Source organism: Heterocephalus glaber, unplaced genomic scaffold (assembly GCF_053883595.1).
Source record: "Heterocephalus glaber isolate CG9 unplaced genomic scaffold, H.glaber_assembly_v1.0 deba00001572, whole genome shotgun sequence".
Classification (NCBI taxonomy): domain Eukaryota; kingdom Metazoa; phylum Chordata; class Mammalia; order Rodentia; family Bathyergidae; genus Heterocephalus; species Heterocephalus glaber.
Window position 1 is genome coordinate 13,323,730 of NW_028258357.1, and position 15,410 is coordinate 13,339,139.

Genomic DNA, 15,410 nt, shown 5'->3' on the forward strand with positions numbered 1-15,410 from the left:
TGGTTACTAAATTAGTCCACTGATTGCTTTGGCATAGTCCTGGGTGTGGATAATGGGAAGGCCCTCCCGGGTGTGGGAAGCACCACCCAAAGGGTGAGTAGCCTGGATGGATATAAAAGGACAGAAAGAAGGCAGGCCAGCTGCTCCTTCCTTGCTACATTGCTGTTTTGCTGCCTTCTGGCCGCCATGAACTGTTTCTCCTCTGTGATGCCCCTCTGCCATGGCACCCTGCCTTGGAGCAGCCAACTATGAACTGAAACCTCTACAAAGTATGAGCCAAAATAACCCTTCCCTCCTTTAGCTTTGGGTGTCAGGTATTTTGTCTTAGCAACAAGAAAAGTAACTAAGACTGTTTATAACTGAACAGACCTGGATTCAAACCCACGTACCACTACTTAAGAGTGATGAGACCTTGTGATGTTCACCTCCAGGGACTGAGTATCATACGGAACCTGGAGAAAAACAGTATTTTCCTCACAGTGCTCTTATGAGGGTTAAATGGTACCTAAAACAACACGTGATCAGGTCTACAAAGTGGTAGCTATTATGCCTGCTGCTGTTAGATCCAGGCATTTGAGCAGGGCCTAGCTTCACATCTGACTTTACCAGGTTGCCTGACTCTGCCAATGCAGGGGCTGCTGCCTTCAGGAGCACAGAGTGAGTGTTTAATAAACACACACGGCCACAAATCACATCGGCAAACCAATCCACTGCAGCTAATAACTGCTTCCCGGGCTCCCGCATTGGCTTTGTTAGAGACACTAAATAGTTCCTAACAGCTATGAAACCAAATCATGGGGAAGACAGTGAATAGCATCAGCATTCATTTCTGGGCAGGCTCTGCAAGGCCTTCCCTTCCCTTCAGGAAAGGCCTCTGTTGGTCACACGTATCTATCGCAGGCACCCATGTAACAGCACACGCTTCGAAGGCAGCGTCCTCCCATCCATTCAGGGGACGCACACTGAGCATGCGCCATGTACCAGGGGCCGTGTTAGGTGCTATCGCATGAAAACAGAGAGAGACGACCCCAATCCTCCTGGAACTCAGGCTTAGGGTGAGATGGATGTGTGCAGCTGCTCTTGTGGGGTGAACTGCACATGCTAACAAGAGAAACAAGCACAGGGCAACAGAGAAAGGCTCTCTAAAACAGGCATTTTGCCGGGTGTGCTGGCGCAGTCCTGTTGTCCCGGCACTTGGAAGTCTGAGGCAGGAGGATCGCCGCAGGCTAGTTCAAGGCCAGCCTGGGCTACAGAGTGAGTTCAAGGTCAGCCTGGAATATGTAGTCAACCCTGTCTCAAAACAAAGCAAAACAAACCCACATGAAAAAAAAAAAAAGATAGGCATTTCCTTAATGTCCAGGATTTCCGTAATGGTAGAATTTTACATAGTGAAATGTGTTACTAATGAAATCAGAAAATAAGAATAAAAAAGAAAAAGAAAGAGCCTAAAAGCCAGCCATAGAGACAAACTATTTAACCAATATTCAAATGGCAGAAGTGCCAAAACTGAGACCTGTCCCTGTGGACACTTTAGGAGAAAGGCAGGAAGTCTGGCGATCCCGCTTCCCAGAGAAGGTAACACTTACAGGGACTTGAAGATGGGGTGCAAGTTAGCGCAGAAACTTTATCAAGCAACCCAGCAACTCATCAGTATTCAGCAGTTCACCAGTATCTCCTCTTCCGATGTTTCATCTGAAATGCCAGGAAACATACACAAAGGACAATGTGAAACGATGTTTATTGTATCACTGTGCGCAACACTGAAACACCAGAGAGAAAATGAATGTCCACCAACGGGAAGTAGTTTCAGTAAGTTAGGACACAGCCCTACACCAGAGCAATAAACCCATGAAATAAAACCTGCATAGAGTGCATTAAGTTTCAAAGGCAAGTTATACAATGTGATCTTATTTTTGTAGACAGATTTTTTTAATACACAAAAAGCGTTTATATCTGAATAGGAAAACTCTGAAAAGATAAACAACAAACCCACAACACTTATGGCACATTACAGCTGGTGGGGTAGGGCAGGGGAGAAGGAGTCTCCTTTTGTCATTTACTCTCTACTCTCTCTGAGAATATAGCCTTTTTGTATTTTAAATTGATCTTTTTAAAAAAGAGTTTATTACTTGGCAAGTTATGGATACAAAAGGACAGGTTTTAGAGAAGTGCATGTTGTTTTGTTTTGTTTTTGCTTGTTTTTTGAGACAGGGTTTCATTAAGTAGTTCAGGCTGCCCTTGAACTCACTGTACAGCCCAAGCTGGCTCAAACTTGTGGTGATCCTCCTACCTCTGCCTCCCGAGGGCTGGGATTACAGGTGTGCCCTGCCGTGCCCATCTACAAAGTGCATGTTTAAAAGCAGTTCACTGCTGCTTGATGGACGAGGCCTGGGAGTCAGGAGACAGGGCAGGAGGAAGGACTTGGAAGAAGAAACAAGGGCGGGGTTTCAGCTTGGGGAATGAGAAGGGCAGCGGAGAGGGCAGCAAGGTCATGGAAGGCTCAGGGTCACGGAGAAAAGCAAGAAGCCAAGGGTCAGACAGACCAGGACAGAGCCGAGCAGAGCGGACCCCACCTCTCAGGGTCTGGCTTACTTTGTCCAGATTTTGGAAACCTATTCTCTCAGAAAGACCTCAAGTAAGCCAGGCTTATTGTAGGTGAATTTCTGGTGATTCTTGCCTTTCAACACATTCTCGGAGTAGGCCCTAGATTTTTGTTCAGAGTCCACGTTTCAGAAGCGATTCTGAGCATTGTGCCACAGGTAGCCACAGAGCAGGGTCACGTGCCTTCGGAAGCGAGTGCTCTTTCTCACTCTCTAAGCGACTTAGAAAAGTCTCTCTCAGAGCTGCCCTTCGGTCTGGAATGCATTAGCTAGATTCTGAGACGCTGAGGAGGCGCAGGGAGGAGAAATACTGTTCCCCATCCAACTTCCTCAAAGCACATCAGCCCATGAACTGAAGACGCAATCTGCTCCTTAGTCTAATCAGCTCTAGACCAGAAAAGCAGGTAACTCTGCTGAGAAGGTGTCCCTCTGGGGGTTAAATTATCACTTCACCTGTCTACATCCACCCATTGATTCAAGAGCTCTAAGCTTCTGTCTCCTATTGTGTGGCATGAATATTCCCGTAGCAGGAGGACCTACGCACCTCCTGGTCACCTGGCCACTGAAGAGCATCCCTCCACCTGCAGGAGGTGCCAACACCAGACTGGTCCTGTGGGGAACCCGAAACACCACAGTTTAAGCACAGCCTGCTTTCACCTGGGGCTTGAACTGGGAAATGCAAATTTGGTGATATAACTGCTTTAAGTTGACTTTACATTTTGGAATCTAAATATATATAAAATTAAAAGGCATCTGGCAACGGATAGGAATAATAATTGTGTGGAGGATCAGTTTTCCTATATATTTGAGACAATAATAAAAGGAATAAATGCAAATAGGCAGCAAATATTTTTTTTAAAGTCTTGCTATACCAGTAAGATCAGCGTGAGTTACCATTTATTTGCCTATTGGTGGGAAAAAACACTTCTTTAATTCTTTGCACTGTGGGAGGGTATTTAAGAAAGCAGACGCTGGTGGGAGTAAAGATAGCTACATTCTTTGAAAGAGTAATTTGAAATCTTGTTTAAAACAGTTTTTTTTAATTACATACCCTACAATTCAGCAATTCTACTTCTAGGAATGCATCTTAATAGAATAACCAAGCACACAAAGAAACACATACAAAGAAAATTGTTATATTGGTGCCTGTAATAGCAAAAAGTTATAAAAACCACACAGGTTGGTCAATAGTAGCTGGGAGTAAATATGTCGTAGCGTAGAATACTATGTAGCCATTAAAACTGATAATGCAAAAGTACACCGATTTGGAAATACACTTATAACATGTTATTAAAGAATAAGGTAGGTTATAAAACTACATGTAGCAAGTTACTCCACTTCTGTTAAGCAATAATATACACACAATGAATATAAACTGAAAGTGTCAAGCAATTTATATATCACACACACAACTATAAATTGAAAAAGTATCTCTTATTCTCTTCAAAATAAACATAATAAAAATTAACAAAATAAACGTAGAGGTATGTGGGTTTTCATTTATACTCTAGGAGCATTTCTTTAGCATTTGAAAGACTAAAAAAAACCAGATACTCTGAGGTGGATATTCTAAGGCTTTGGCTACCTTTACCTTGGATGGATATCAGAAGGTCTAGTAACAGGCATGGTGGATATTAGAAATAATTTTTTTTTTTTGTAGCAGGGATCAAACTCGGGACCTTGCACTTGCAAGCCAAGCACCAGAACCACTGAGCCAAATCCCTGGCCCATTAGAAATGATTTTTACTGACAATGAAATAGGTCTGACAGGTGTCCCAGCCAGGAATGTTGTGTAGGCAACTCTGCCGTCTTCTGAGTGTGACAGCCCTTCTCGCTACCTCTGTTAAGTGGCTTCTGGAGGCCGAGCCAGGACGACTGGACGCCCAGGTGATTCTACTGCTGCACGGGCCTAGGACTGCCGTCCATACAAGGCACTGGTCTGAGTGGCCAAAAGGAGAGAGCTGGGTCCTCCCCAGCACACCTATATCACAGACCATGCACCTGCTTACTCACCTTTTGTAGGATCCTGTATGTCCCTGGAGCAGGATTTGGTTGAGAACTGTTTTGCTTCACCCTGTGATCTGCAATCATTCCAGGCTACGGATGTCTATGAGAAATGACTTGTGCATCGCAGACTTGAGCTGGTTCCGTCTGCAACAGAGACCTCACTGTCTGAGCATCAGCAGAGATCATCTACAGCCAGTGGGATCGTGCGATTTCAACCTCTCAAACCCTGTGTGTTCACCTCTACTTCCTCACGTCTCCTATAAGGAATCTGTACCATGGGTGGATTTAAAGCAATGAACAGATAACAGGAAATTTAAGCTGCACAAGCAGCACCATCCCCATCTGCTGGCCAACACAGAGAAGACCGCTGTAGTGGTTCGAGGCAGAAACAAGCAGGTCTGCAGTTCTGCATTTGGGTTTCAAAACATCTGGGTTTGGAAGCTGGAGGAAGATCACCCTCTGACACTGGAAAACATCCTTTACAGAGGATGCCCTCTTTATGATGTTACATGGCAAGAACTCCGACTTTCAGTAGCAAAATGGAGTTTTGTTGACTATGGTGTTTAGAGAAAACCATACTCCCTTCTCATGGAATAGTAATCATTTGGTTATTCGTCAAATAGTTTGTGGATCCATATCTCCTGCAACTTTCTTTTTTACAAAGACATTTATTAAGAGACAAGGCTGGTTAGGTCTGAACTCTCAGAACTGCCCACTGCAACACCTCTTGGCTTTCCCCATTGCCCTATGGAATCGCGTGCTGCCCTCGGGACCATCCACTCCACCACTGTGCACAGAAAGTGCAAGGAAAGGCTTTGCCAACATGGTACCCAGTGCTGCATGGTGGTCTGGGGACTCACTGCCCCGGGACCACTCCCCAGGTGGAATACTCTTCAATCTCTTTCATCGTTCTTTGTTTTCTCAGGCTGGCATAACCTCACCAGCTCTCCCACCTCCCCACAGTGGGGACCATTGTCTCAGGGCCCTGATCATATTTCTCCTCAACAACACTTTTCTTTCTTTCTTTGTGTCCCCCTGGCATGGGGGATTGAACCAAGGGCCTTTGCGCTCAGCTACATCCCCAGCCCTTTTTATTTATTTTGAGACAAGTTCTTGCTAACTTGCCCAGGTTGGACTCAAACTCATGAACCTCATACCTCAGCCTCCCCGTATGCTGGGATTACAGCTCGCGCACCACTACACCCAGCAACTGCTTTCTGACTTTGCTTCTTTCAGTGTGATTTGCATGATGCCGATGTAATCGTGAGCTGCATGCATGAGCAGACATGGACACATATTGCCATTATAGCAACCCTCCATGATGTATGAAAATAAGTTCCCATAAATATCTACTGGGTATTTGTTTAGAGTACTAAGCTTTGATTATGTGGCCCAGGTCTTAACAATAATAGAAACCACTGCCTTGGGTATGTGTGAGCACACACACACACACACATGCACGCATGGGTTACCAGCTCGCTTACATGGTGACAGATGATACTACAGTCACAATGTCACCAGAGTAAAAGACCAATGATGGGTTACAAGCAGTTTAAGTCATTTTAAGGGTCTGGTCCTTAAGATGCTTTTAATCAGGCAGTTGCTAACACTGATACACTAAGACTGTAATCTCTGTGGTCTTACTATGTCGGCTGAATCTCTAATAGGGACCGAAGAGTGTCAGCCTAAGGTTTGGGTTCTATAATGTCATGGTTAGATCTTAAATGTCACCCCAAAGTCTCACGTGTTTGGAAGGTGAGGAGACCGTTGGGGTGCTAGACTCACAAGTGGATTCACCCACTGATGAGTTCACAGCTGAATGTGCTGTTGGGAGGTGTAGTCTGGTTGGATGTGACCTCTGACCTGGAAGGGCTTGTTCTCATCCCTGGCTCCTCTTCCCTCTGCTTCCTGGCTGCCATGGGTTAAGGAGCTTCCCTCTGCCATGTCCTCCACTATGCTGGCTCTGCCTTGGCATGTCTGAATCCTCCGAACCATGACTGAATCCTTTGAAAAATCATGAGCCAAAATAAGCTTGTCCTCCTTTAAGTTGTAGGAGCCAGGTATTTTGTCCCAGCAATGGTAAAAGCAACTATACACACACACAAAGCACACTAAGCACAGACACAAAGGGCAGGAGAAGGCACCAGTTATTCCAATGCTGCAGCTGGCTGCCCTCTGTTCGGGGTGATGTCTTGCTAAGAGTGGCCTCTTTGTGCCAGGCAGCACTTGGCTTTTGGAAGCTTTCACGTATGCCCGGCCTACCTCTCCTCTGCCAACTGCTGCTCCCTCCCCAGGGAGTGACTTCACTACTCTCCAAAACCAGGGAGGCTGCTCCCCACAGAAAGGTCATCTTGCCATGGGCAGCCACACCTCAGACCCTTCCTGTCTTGGTTATTTTTCTCGTTGCTGAGACAAATACCTCACAACCAAAGTTAAAGGAGGAAAGGTTTATGTAGCTCAGAATTTGTAGAGGTTTCAGTCCATAATCGGTTGGCTCCAAGGCAGGGTGGCACAGCCAACAGGCATCTGAGAGGAGAAACAGTTCATGGCAGGCAGAAGGCAGCAAAGCAAAAGCAAGCAAGGGAGGAACATAGCTCTTTCTATCCATTATACCTTATCCAAGCTACTTAGGGCGGGTAGCACTCACACCTTTAATCCCTGTGCCCTTACCCTAGCATTGTACCATGAATCAATTCCAGCACTGCACACTCTAAATCCAGCCACTTCTAAAAAAAACCCCACCTATGACCACATGAGGCTTTGGAGAGACATCCAGACACAAGCCATAACACTTTCTGTCCACCCCTCTCTCCAGTAGAGGAAATTGTTACACATATACCCCCCACCTCTCCCTGCTATTATATGTCTTATGCGCCTCTGACCGTAACTATCAATTATTTACATGTCCTCTTTCATTATAAATATGGCACTTGGAATCTCTATTTGAAATGAATGGGAAACAATACACTAATCCTTTTCACAGAAAAGGTGGCATAACACATCTGCATCTGTGCAGAGTCCAGAAAATACACACACGCGCGCGCGCGCGCACACACACACACACACACACAGGGATTTCTTGCCCCCATTACCATTCACACAGGAGGCAAACAAGATTTTATCTGTAAGTATTAATCCCATTGTCTGCACTGGAAGGGAACACCGAGGTCTCTAAGAGCCGAAGGCCTCAGACTTGGATTACAAGGCAGACAAAATTGTCTTCTCCATACCTCATCCCCACACGAGGAAAAGATAGGGCACACCTAGGGTTGGCAACACCGTATTTTGCCAAGTTGAAGATTTTCTTTTTAAATCACCATCTATTTTGGAAAAGTATACTTAATATCCAAAAAAGACACACTATCAGACTGGCAATGCGTGAGCTTAGCTTTATGGAGAACTGACGTCGTCACATTTACTTTGTTGCGGATCTGCACCACTTGGAAGTGGGCTCTCGGCAACCACTGACCCTCAATCAAGAAATACAGCCATGGTGCAGCAAGCAGCATGCGAGTGGGAACTGAGGGAGAAGAAAAGCTGTCTCCTAGCTTCCGCATAGCAGCCAGGTGGCTCCAAAATTTCAGACTCTTCAAGAACTACTGTCATATCATAACTCTACTGTTACTGCCTAATATTTTTATTAAATAAACTTACATATTCTTCTTTTAAAAGGAAGTTTGGAATCACTTCTCTAAAGGAAAAATCAGGGTCACTGGCCAGGAATAAAAGGCAGCCTGCAAATTAAAAAAATACAAACAAAATATGTATTAAATCCTAGCTGGATGGTGTTGCTTGCTGAGGCTGAGCTATGAACAGACCAGGGAGGCCAGAAAATGTTAGTGTGCTCAACAAGATAAGCTTTTCTCTCTGACATAATCAGAAGGATGGAAAGTAAACTGGAAATAAATTACTTTCACCCATGGTGATGAAATCCTACCCAGCGCTGGAGCCCGGCCCCATCTGAAATCATCTTGGTGGCTCACATCTCACGCCTAGAGCAGCATCAGGCAAGGCACTTCGATGTTCTGGGTTCCTGGACCCATTTATCACATTTACTGGGCACCTACTATGTTCTAAGTGTGGTACACACCCAATAGAAGGATGAATACGACAGACATGTTACTTCCACTTATAAAGAGTCTCTCTTAGCGCTGAAACATCATGTTTGCATATGTGTCACGCTTGTGTGCATTACATGATGTACCAGTCGGAGGATAAAATCTCTGCATGTATATCCACACGTAGACATGCACTTACATGTGTATACAAATTTGGTAAGTGCTGTAGAGGAAAAAACAGATGTTATGGTAAAGTCCAGCAGCAGGACCTTTCTTAGAAAAGAGGGTCGAGAGAGAGAGACCTGTTTTATGACGCTGAGGCCCAAGGGAAAAGCCAGCTTCACCAGGCTGAGCAGGGGGAGGGCTGTGTGCGAGGAGTTCCAGGGAGAGGTAATGCCAGAGTGGGAGAGGGTCCGGCTCCTTCAGAGAGCTGCAAGAAAGAAGTGTAGCTAAGTGAGCAAGAGCTGAAGAGGGAAGAAAAAGCAGAGCTCGCTTGTGCCGAGTCCCAGGAGCTCCCTACTTCTCTTTCCCTCTGCACACAGCACCCCAGAAATGTTTCCTTCAAGAAAACTCTATTTTCACACACTCATGTATTAGCCCCACCCTTTGCATCAGGCACAGAAAGACGTAACCCCTCCTCCACACGACAGCCTGCACGCATCTGCAGACAGGATTCCCGCCGGGACGAACGCCACCCTGTCTGTCCTCTACGCCCCTCGTAAGAGGAAGATAGATTTTTGCAGTGTTCATTTCTGTCACAGATTTTGAACTTTCTTCTCTAAATATAATCCAAAATTGACGTTCAGCCTTGGTTATTTTCTTGTTTCATTGTGATTTGAGCTGATTCTCACTTTCCAACTGCTTTTCTGAATAATATCCAAATAAGTTACGGGTGGTCGGGCCTGAATTCCTCGGGAACTAGGAAATTGCAAACACATGCCATCAATAATATTTATTTCTTCTTTCATGCCTCTTCCCTGCACTTGGAAGGCAAATTCCACTTGCAAGGATGGGCCAAGGATCTTTTCATATAATGGCTGTGAATGTTCATCTACACTAAACTCAAATTCCCAAGTCTGTGGTAGAAGAAAATAAGCATCTACTGTTCAAACTGATCTTCCATTCATTTGGAGGCGGATAGGGATGCTACATTCAGGGAAGGTAAGTACAATGCAAGACATGTGCTCACTCAGCTGGCCAGCCACAGGCTCAGCCCCTACACCTCCATTCTGCCAGGAGAAGGATCGCACATCTCCCTGTCCACAGCAGAATGGAAAAAGATACACAAGAGGGGAAATTTCATGAATAAATGTAGCAGCCCTGACACGCTGAATGAAAGGTAAATGGGCATTATGGAGACACTGTAGAAGCCAGGGTCTCTCCAGACCCCTACCTCCCACCTCCTTCCCCCTCCTCTCTGACCCTTCTGTCACAGGAGGCCAGATTTCTAGGATTTCTTGCTGCCTCCATTGCTCGGTGAACAGTCCCAGGGAGAAGCCAGCTCCTGATTCTCTACTGCTCCTAAAGCTTTCCTCTCTAGCAGCTTCTGGCTCGGGCTGTCCTGTTGCTCGTGATCCCTCTACCAGCGGAGGCTGTGGTAGCCTGAGGACCGCTGATTCCTTTGAGGTTGGCAGAAAAAGAAATATCATGGAGAAAGTCTGGGTTGCGAGCGTTCAAGAGCTGTCCTTGGAAAACTCTAGCCTTTCCCATTAGCCTGGCTACAAGAGCACCACTCTGCATATCATCATATTGGGAAAATATGTTGAGAAATCAAAGTGGGAAATCATACTGGGAAAAATTCTTCAAATGTGAGCAAGATAACATCACAATGGCATTGAAACTCAGCAGATTTTAGTGGTGGATGGAAGGCTCCTGTCTCTCACGGAAGTGTTTGCCATGTAAATCTGTAAGACAGTGCTTGCTATCAAACTGTCAACTCCCAAAGGACAGGAACCACATCTATTCATCTGTATATGACTGTAGTGGTCAATACTCCCATGGATTAAATGCACAACAAAATATGCTGTGTGATCTTTCTTTTTTCCTGTTTTCTAGATACTGGGCACTGAACTTCTCACTGAACTACATCCCCAGTCCTTTTCTTATTTTTTATTTTGAGCCAGGGTCTCGCTAAGTCACTAAATTGTTCAGGCCGGGCTTGAGTATAATCCTCCTGCCTCAGCCTCTCGGAGTGCTGGGATTACAGGTGTGTATTGCACACCTGGTAAAATTTGGTTCTTCATAATAACACAGACATTTAAAAAGTTATCTTCTCAAGGGTAGAACTAAGGTGATATTTATTTTTGTCTTTGTTTTTTCTATATGCTCCTGATATTCTCCATGAATGTAAATAGTAAGAAACTTATTAAAAGGTTATTTTGGAATTGGAAGGGACAAGGGAAATGAGCCCAGCAGGATCCAAAGCTCTGAGAAACCACGACACACGCATAGTTGCTGAGCTTGTGAGTGAGGAAGCTGAAAGAATGCCTGGTCACTCATCTCTCTGCCCAGTACTCTCCTCCCGCTACACCCTTTGATTTCTTCCAAAGAGATGCTGCCTTAAAAAGACTCTAACGTTTTAAAAGCCTCAAACTCAATCAAAAGCAAGCCGTGCTAGCCAGTGCCTGCATCTCCACAGAAGTATGAGGTGTAGTTTCAAAGTCCTCAAGTAAAACATACTCACTGCTGTCCCTGCAGAAGACAGCCACTCCTCTTCCAGCAAGCTTTTTTTTGTACTTGAACTTTAAACTCTGCATTATGAAGATTTCACACTTAGGAAAGAGGAGCTATCAAAGTTGGGTTCCCATGTAACGATACCTGGCTTTCATAATGACTGACTCGTGGTTACACTGAGCCACCGGCGCCCTCCCCACGGATAATTCTGAAATCAGTCCCAAACGTTTCATCCACAAGTACTTTAGCATACATTTCTAAAAGAGAAGGACTCGTTTTTTAAAACATGACTACACAACTGGTCATCACACCTAAAATATTTGATAAGAAATCCTTACTGTAACCAGACATCCTGTTTGTGTTCCAATTTCCACAATTAGTTGTTTTGTTTTGTTTTTAAACCCTGTCAGGCATTGTGCATTATCTCAGCTAATCCTTACAACTAGAAGGAGATTGCCCTATATGGATCTCAGCTTACCCGTGAAACTGAGGCACAGAGAGATGAAGTAACCTGTTCAAGGTTGCCCAGCAACAGGTGGCAGAGCGAGGATGAATGCAGGACTCCTGGGCCAGCAGTCTCGGCCCTTCTCGGGGCACTGTTACCGCTCTACCATCCCCTTCTGACATGTTCACTGGTTTCAAAGCTCTTGTAAAAGTTGAATCTCTTTCTGCATGTAGGGTCTGCTAGGAGTGGGGGAGGTAGAGAGGGACATAAGTAACTCTCGAGATTTACCAAGCTCTGTGGGGGCCTGGGGTGCAGGCTTGGACCCAGAGAACAGCTATGGAAATGCCCTTGAGGGTCTCTGGACCCCACCTGAACCAGGGCTCTCCGGGTCTGTCCTGGGAAACCCTCCCAGCCCAAGCCTCCCCAGGGCCACCATGGAATGACACCCAGATCTCCTGTGCCGCACACAGGCAGACCACCCCAGATCCCGCTAGCAGGAGGAGGTGGGTTTCAGAGTTCCTGCTGGAAAGAGATGGCAGCCCTGAGTGACCTCACTGGAGGAGACAGACGGGGCCTTATTTACAAAGGTGAGGACAGGATGCAGGACAACCCCAAGAGCTGGGGCAGAGGCGTCTTGGAGGAGGAGAGCACCTCCCTGGGGACCTGCGACTGAGGGGTCAGAGCCAGAGACCAGCCTACAGGGAGGAGGTGGGGGACACCCACCCCAACATCCCTGTCTCCCTCCCGCCACTCCTGCTGGCCTCCCGGCTGGCTGAAGCCCCTGGGAAAGCAGAGAGCAAGGATGCGGTTCTGGGCTCCCAAAAGCCAACAGAGAAGGTAGATGAGGGGCCACGGGGAGCTGTCCAGCACCAGGGACTCAAAGCCCCTTGCTGACTCTCCTGAACAAAGCTAAACAGCATGGCATCTGGGGCGCCCAGAGCTCAGGCCTGCAAGCACTTTGGGGAGCAGCCCTCCACCTCTCCACTGCCGCCTTTCGTGACACAGCTCAGAGCCACCAAAGCAACCAGCCCATGTCAGAGCAGTTCAAAAGCCTCCCGCCACTTCCACCCCACAGTAGGATCCAAAGTCCTCACCTGGCCTGCGCAGCCTAGGGCCTGGCTAGCGCCTGTGCCTACCTCTCTGACCGATCACCGCCTCACTGTCCTGGGCTCCCCACACAAGCCCTGCCTTCCCCTCCAGCAAGCCAAGCTCCGCCCCACCTTAGGGCCTTGTCATGTGCTGGTTATTTTCTGTGTGCTCTTCCCACGGCTGCCAGCTCCTCGAAGATCAGTCCTGACCACGGATTTCCCTCCAGCCAGGCACTCTACTAAAACACCAGGGCTTCAGTTCTTCATGACATCTGTCACTGTCCAAAATTCTCTTCGTTTGCTTGTCTTTCCTTGCTGCAGAACATAAACTCCAGGACAAACAGCTCCTCATCTGCGGAGCGGAGGCTCCCACCTGCGGCAGCCAGCTCTGACTGTGGCAACGCTAAGTGCTCAGCCAGCAACTGTGAAATGAACTGCCCTGCCCGCATGCAAACAGAAGAGCCCAGCTCTGTCTCGGAAGCCCTGCCCCAAAGCACTGGCTGCGGTTTGCCCTGAGCCAAGCTGACTTGCACTATGCCTGTTGTTAATGGCCTTGTATAACTGCAAAAGTAATACATTTTCCTTGTAGAAAACCTGAGAATCCAGAGAAAACAGACTGAAGATTAAAATATCCCGAGACAGCCACTGTCAATATTGGTTTTGTGCACATATTCATTATACAAAACTGAAATCGTTCTATTGTCATCGACACATGACCTACTCTCTTCATTTTAACAACGTGGCATCAACATTTCATGGGTCACCTAACTCTCTTCCAAAGTAACAGTTTTGCCAGGTGTGCTGGCAATCCCAGCACTATAATTCCAGGCCTGTAATCCCAACACTTGGAAAGCTGAGGTAGGAGGATCGCCACAAGTTCGAGGCCAGTCTCTGCTACATAGTGAGTTCAAGGCCAGCCTGAATTATACAGCAACTAGAAAAAGAAACAAACAAAAATAAAATATTTTGTTTCAAGGTTGTATTCCATTGTATGGCCAGACAAGGTCTCTCTAACTGGTCCCCTTCTGCTGCATTTCATTTATTTCCTTTTTTCTTGGTTATCATTCTCAAAAATGACAGTAAATATTTAGACATTTGTGCACATTTCCATTATATCCTCTTGACAAAGTCCTATAAGTGGAATTGCTTAGCAAATAGATACAAATTAGAACACTTATAAGTATTCTAAAGGCTCTCCAGAGCCACTGTATCAAGTAATACTCCTAATACCAGGTGTTTTAAAATGTTTATCTCCTTTTTCCTTTACCAAGAGTGAATGCAATTATTTAAAGATATCTATAATGCCATGTTATAACTGTTAATTTTCTTCTACCAGCTCATGGATTTCTTACTAGAAGCTTCCTTTAATTCTGCGTTACTATTGGTATGCAGTAGGCACTTAAATGGGTGAATAGACAGATCCATGGATTGGATTGGATGAATTTTATCAAGAAATACACGGAAATACATTGAGCTACATGAGCAAGTCGTCTTTTTCCAGTTTCCAGGGCTCTCCTGACTAGCCTATGTTTACCAGAGAGACGGATCCTTCTGCCTAGGTAAATCCTGCTGCGTATCCACTTGCTTCTGGGCCAGAGCACTGGGCTCATATTCCACCAGCTCTGGCTCTCCCTCCCACTTAGCCTCAGCACACGAGGAATTAAATTTAGTAATTTGGGCTCACATGATGTTTACTGTTGCAAATATAACTAATTAATGTTTTAACAGCAGAATAGCAAGGCCCAGATTTCCCTTAGCAAAGCAAAAACACAGTAAACACCACACTGGACTGCACCCTAGCATCCAAACCTACCAACTGGAAAGATGCAATCACCAGGGGCCGAATCTGACCCAGTACTTGTGCTAAGAGAAATGTAACCCAGTAATGTCAACCAGAGAGCTACGGACCCACCTGCTCCATGTGCAGGTCCCCATTTGTCAGCCCTCAGAGTCCCTGGGGCCAGAACAAAGTCTTGTTTGTTGGTATAGCCCAGTACCTAGTGCTGCTGACATATGGCAAACACTACTCAACATCTGGTGGATGAGCAGGCACCAAAGAGAGGGAAGATAGGACAAGAAGGATTTATGGAAGCCTGGTTCGGCGGAAGGCAGTAAAGAGTATTCTCTGATGTTCTTCATTGTCATCTGCGGGGAGCAGAACAAATAGACGCAGAGGGGGAAACAGCTGGGGCCACAGCTGGGCAGTTTTACAGCTTATAAATCTGGAACCTGGATTAGGACCGAAGTCAGGATCAATCTCTCTTCCATGCTGCCTTCCAACATTACAGAAAAATGTTTAATGTCTTCTGAGAATGTGTGTCCTACTAAATAATGTACATTATAGTTTTAAAATTAAAATGTCTCAAATCATCACCTACATTCCAGCTACCTGGGAGAGGTTCGTTCACACAGCAATATGATATGGTAGTACAAAGTATTAACTCCTTACAAGAAATCAACAGTAAAGAAACAGGTATCTTGTGCTGGAAAGGCCAAGAGCAAAATAAACAACGGATTCTCCAATGTTCTTCTGTTTTCT

General features: G+C 45.9%; 1 protein-coding gene across 5 annotated transcripts in view; it reads right to left on the minus strand.

Moving 5' to 3' along the window:
* The window catches only part of Tmcc3 (transmembrane and coiled-coil domain family 3), a 216,354-nt gene that overhangs the window by 159,328 nt on the left and 41,616 nt on the right, over positions 1-15,410 (minus strand). For 3 of the 5 annotated variants that reach the window (XM_087192599.1, XM_087192596.1, XM_087192598.1), the window contains exons 1-2: positions 4,614-4,822; positions 1,587-1,692 (exon numbers count right to left, since the gene is read on the minus strand). The gene's annotated coding sequence lies outside the window, so the exon portion shown is untranslated. Of the gene's footprint in view, positions 1-1,586; positions 1,693-4,613; positions 4,823-15,410 lie in introns of those variants that run through there. The other 2 variants (XM_013072291.3, XM_087192597.1) reach the window with 1 other exon arrangement.